Source organism: Diadema antillarum, unplaced genomic scaffold (genome assembly GCF_040938485.1).
Source record: "Diadema antillarum isolate AM-2024a unplaced genomic scaffold, OU_Dant_1.0 seq00000719_RagTag, whole genome shotgun sequence".
In the NCBI taxonomy this organism is placed as follows: Eukaryota; Metazoa; Echinodermata; class Echinoidea; order Diadematoida; family Diadematidae; genus Diadema; species Diadema antillarum.
The window spans coordinates 127,021-133,020 of record NW_027271623.1 but is presented as its reverse complement, the minus strand read 5'-3'; positions in this window follow the sequence as shown (position 1 = coordinate 133,020).

The following is a 6,000-nucleotide window of genomic DNA, read 5'->3' as shown; positions in this document are numbered from 1 at the left end:
TCATTACCATTTTCATCATTTTTATCATAATCATTATCATAATCATTATCATAATCATTATCATTATCACGAGCAGTAGTGCCTGTTCTTGAATTCGTACTTGTAACATTTGGCCATTTAAGTAATGACGTGAAGCACGTTGTTCAAAAGACATAACAGACCCCCACTCATATAGTACATGTTACACTCTCGCATCGTTACCGGTTACTACTAAAAGATACGCTTAACAGTATCACGAGTCATAGTGTTACGTTGCGATTGCATCAGAAATAGCATGATATATTGACAATGTTTATTCAGTAGTTGTTTTGTTGTCTATAGTCATGTTTCATATTTGTTCGCGAGTATTAAAGTGTATTTATTTGTAAATCTATAATTTTCAGTGGGCTTCCAGACTTCTTCCTCTTCTTTCTTTTTTTTATATTTACGATGCTTCAATTTATCTTTCCATCGATGTTCTTTTCAAGAGGGGCCCACAATCTACTAGCTCTGTCTTTTTAGTGGGTCCCTCCATTTTTCGCGCTCTAAGCAAGGTTATACATGTACTTCACTTCGATCGCTTCTGTTTCTTTTTTACTACAATGCATAATTATTATAAGGTCCTCAATTATTGTATACAGTCTTTTCATTTCACAATGTTCTGTTTACCTTGTTCTCTGTTATCAAAGGAAGTCAAACATATATGTTTTGTCGAAAAATGAAATAAGCTTTGAAATTGAAATTGAAGTGTTATCGACGTTTTGAAAATCTGGCTACTCTGAAAATACAGCTATAGGGTAAGGATTCAAGGAGACATCCCTTCATTAGATGCTCGAATCACCCCATGTATTTTTCGCAATACAACTCTCTGTTGTATTGCGATATTTCGAACACTTTTATGTGCTCTTAAATTCTCGTCCAAATAAAGGTAGAAAAACTCGCACCTTATTAACTGCGTGCATTTAAGCTAGATGCTGCTACAATAATGTCAGATATCACGGCTACCAATGGTATGTCTTAACGGCCAAATTTTGCCAAACAAAATTTTTTTCACTGTCAGATTCCATAACCAAGTTTGTTCTACCGAAGATAGAAGTAGGTCTATAATATGCTATAAATATGAATATGTGATACCTCAATTCTATGTAATATTGAAGCTGTAAATACCCGCTAACTTACACTTGATTATAATTGATAATTACTTTTATTTTTTTTCGGGACACAGAATTTCATTGCTGGGCCAACAAAAAAATGAAATTAGGTGATTTTGTTGGAAAAAGAAACCAAAAAAAATGTGTATTTACAGTATTATATATAATACATATAGTGCGAGAAATGAAGCATTCAACGGATGTAGCTATAGTTCAACGTGGTTTATTGCAAAGCACTGAATAAATAATGAAGGAGCTACACTGGTTCTGTACGCGGTCGGGACTCCTTCTCGCACTCTCTCTCCCTCTCTCTCTCTCTTTCTGTATATATATATATATATATATATATATATATATATTTACATTCAAACTATATACATAGATTCGCATATATTTCATTTTATTTCATTTTTATCATTTCCTTATCAAAAAACGATTTGTACATGAAAAAGACATGTCATGAAGCAAATACAAATACAAACAATTGTATAACAAAAATATATTATTACGTTGTATGTGTGTATGTATATATACATATATATATATATATATATATACATACACATATATAGACAGCAAGTTTGCAATTTCTGATTTGCGTTTTGCGAGACTTCCTTTTTATTGAATTTGGACTCTTGAAGAAAATGCGGGTTTGTTTTTTTTTTACTTTTCGCTTTGATTTCTACGATTTGTTTCTACGAACTGTTTTTACGAAATGTGATCCCACAGAGTCTTCATTAAGAATAAAAAATATGACATTCATTCTAAGATGAAGCATTTTATGACAGGTTGTGACCTCCTTTTCTTAAATGAACTGCCATAAATCAGTATCATTGAGCCCAAAAATACAGTATTTATCCTAAAATAACACCACGATGAAGTGATAAACGGCAATCACGCAATTATGCTAACTTGTGCCTCATTGCTTCATTGTGTTTTACAGAATGCAAAGAATGTCAGAGCATGTCTGGCATTGATCCTCCCGTTTCTATTAAACCATGCGATTAATTCTGCTCACATTGGTTGATATATTTACCGCTCTGTGTTTCTCCTTTAATAGACAAACACCATGGAAACGTTTCATCAAATCAGCAGCCAGAATTTGAAGTGTTCAATATGTCTGTCACTCTTCGACCAACCGAAATTACTGAAATGTTCTCACACCTTCTGCAAAGACTGTCTGGAAAGTTTCTTACAAACTCAGCCAAACCAACAAACTATAACATGCCCTGTATGCAGGAAAAGAACGTCCCTATCCAGTGGAGATGTGGATAAGTTACAAACAAACATACCTCTGAGTTCTCTCGTGGAGGAAGCGAAAACCAGCCACTCAATGATACCCACGGACGAGAAGTGTTCGGAAAGTGTTCCGCGTAAGAGGCGACGACTGTGTACGAAACACCCTAATTATGATGAAGACTTTTTCTGCACCGGATGTCGGATCTACACTTGCAGTACGTGCGGGGTGATAGAGCATTCTCAAAAAGGACACAAGCTGGAAGAATCAGCAGTACATGAAGAGAACTTAATTCAAACTATCAGGGAGTTGAAAGAAAGAGTAAAATCAAAGAAAACAACAATTGAAAACCATATGAAGGTCATAGAGACAAAACGAAATGAAGTAATAATTATGCTGAGAAATCTTAATGATGACATCGACAAGACGTTCGAGGAATACATGCAAGTGTTGTCAGACAGGAGAGAAGTGCTGAAATGTCAAGTGAAACGATGGTCTGAAAAATTCGACAAAGAATTACAAGTCTTGGAGGAAGAGAGTCGGCAAACAATCAGTCATATGAACGCAATGGAAGAGCTGGTAACTAACGGTATGGGGGTACCGCTAGAGAAAGACACCTTAATTGCACACGACACACTGTGTGAGAACTTGAAGAGCTTTCTTGGACGAGATGATCCTGACGACCAATCACTGAGAGGTGTGACAGAACGAGCTCAGAAGATTTCATTCCGTAGATGCGTGAAGGTCGATGAACTTTGTCTAGGAGAGTTGAAAGATTATACGTGGGATGTCAAAGCAGACGTACAGCTCGGAGTCAAAAGCAGCATGAACTGTATCACAAGTGCACCAGACGGTAAGATGGCGGTGGGATCGGAGAAAGGAGGAATCCATCTTTACTCCCATGATGGCAAGTTACAGCAGACCGTGCTAAAGGATGTCCGTGTGGCTAACCTAGGATTCCTGTCTGATGGTCGAAGTGTTGTACGTGATAAAAATAATAAGATGGTGCTGTACACTCCTCAGTGGGGGAACCTTGACGTCACGTTCGAGACGATGAGTTTCGATGAAGGAGGGCCGGGTGGTCTCACTCTGGGTAGAGACGATAATATCTACGTGGGTTATATGAAGCTCAAAAATATCCAGGTGTTTACCCCACAGGGTGGTAAGGCAATCCGGGAAATAACATGTGATGGATATTCACCTCAGCAATTTTTCTCCTTTCCAAGCACCACTGGGAAGCTGTTACTGACAGATTCCTCAACTGTCGTGTGTCTTGATGGTGACGGGAAGAAGGAGAATGTCTTGAAGAAGAAGGGTATGTTTCCCCTCGTGGCTGTTTGTCGAGATGATTCAGTCATTGTAGCCTGGGTGAGGTTCAAGGAGGATCTCGTCAGTATCGATCGCTACACGAGAGATTTGGGGCACCTGAGTAGTATCATCACTGACTTCAAAATACAAAAACCAATGAAACGAAATTGGTACTATCTACAAGAGTTTGAGAGCGGTGAGGTAGCTTTCTGCACTTCAGACAGACTATACATATTTGAGGCAAAATAAACATGGAAATCGTGATTTGAGGTTTTGAGCATCAAGTTATTGGGGAAAAGATTATTTTAATGGGAAATTGTGACTTGAATAATAGATCACTGAAGTTCACATATAATAATGGTCATGGGCTTCATCTGTGCTACACGTGCCTAAATGAATGCTCATATCAAAAGGTTTGTCATTTCTTGGCACTTGCTGACAGGTACTGCCTAATTTGTATCATATGGGATGGTACTTGTCTTTCAAATAGTCACAATTCACAACTATGTTACACAGCGAGTATTTTCCGATGTTATTTTTATTTTTGTGTCATTTCTTATTACATAAAGAACCATTCCGCATTCTTATTCCGCTCCGGGCACATTGCATATCACAACATAGTCTAATAAAGTCAAGCCGATAATATTTTGTTCTTCAGGCTGGTGAAATACTAATCACCGTCATTCATTGCATGTAAAATTTTGAGAATATACATTCTTTGAGGCTAGGTGAACTGAGATGCATGTAAATGTAATGTGTATCAACTGCATGTCTCTGTAAGCCGAACGTACGATTATTACTTCATAGAAACATCTCATAAACTGATATGCCAATGACAAGGGTTTGTGCTACTCTTCACAGTCCTTAGGCAAAAGGTTGTCTGTTCCTAGATATGCTGTGCTTAAAATGTACAGACCACAGTGGCATGTATTGATGGTACAGAATAATGGTATATTGTGGTGTAAATGTACATGATGGTATGTACAGAATATACAAAGTATTGTAAATGTATGATTAGGCTCCATCTAAGCTGTACTTTTATTGGGTTTTTTTTCTTTCTCCCTCGTTTACATAATTATATACGATGTAATGTCGCTTCTTCTTATATTATCTTATCAGCAAAACTGATCAAGTGCAGTCTTGTTATGAAACTGATAATTCCTACGTTTATTTGAATTTTATCTGCATTATTGTTTTATAGCAATTTCTCATTGTATTTTACGAAAAAAAAATCAGGAATAAAACCAACATGATCAATTTATATATATATATATATATATATATATATATATATATATATATATATTGAGATATATATAACTATATGGCAACGCTCGACAGTAACCTTTTATTTCGATTGTCCGGAGGGGGCACCAGAAATTAGCCTTTTATCTTGTTCTTTTTTATATTTTTTGTTGTGCTTGACAAAGAAACTCTGTAGAAAGAAATATAGAAAAATATAGAAAACATGATAAGAACTTCATCTGAAAGATCCTTGAAGTAATGTAACAAACCATGATAATTATCTTTAAATTGGCAGGTACAGTATGATAAAGAGCTTTAATTACCGCGAACTGTGATTGAGAAGTAAGGAAAAAGCATTGCATTGAAATAGGTCTACAGATTCAAATATTGAATTGATCAGTTCGATGACAACACATGATATGATTATATTTGACATAGCGATGGATTGATTGCCTATATTCAGCTGCATTTTATCGCGCGCGTGGTCTTCTATACATGGGGTCCAGTGGGATGTGAGGCGGGACCACTTGTAATCACCGGGATATGCATCCTGCTCTTTGAAATGAATGAATGAAGCGGGATTTTTACGTACATGAGTTGTAATGGATCTCCATTTTATGTCCTATATGAACGACAGAGTATTTTGCCTTTTACTAGAGGGGAGTGTATGATTATACACAACATTTGCTCAATTAGACTCGGAAATATAAATCTAGAGAATTCAATATTACGCCTAATACACACAAATTGAAGAGTTTGTTCGCAAAAACCGATAAGTCCATACAATTGTATTTGCCAAATGGAGATATTTGCGATTAAAGGTCAAGAAAACTAAAGAGAATAATAAAAAAAATTTTTGCTTCTTTTGACCATAACTTCAAAAATGTACTTTCATATCTAGTGACCAATATATCATTTAAAAGGTATTATTTTGTACTTTATGACAGAGACCGTACTTCAAAATCTTCAAAAATGGACTTATCGGTTTTTGCGAACAAACTCTTCAATTGTACTTGTGACTCAACACTCCCGTTTCCTTTGTGCTTGTCATATACAAACATACAAGTACACTCGTGATGA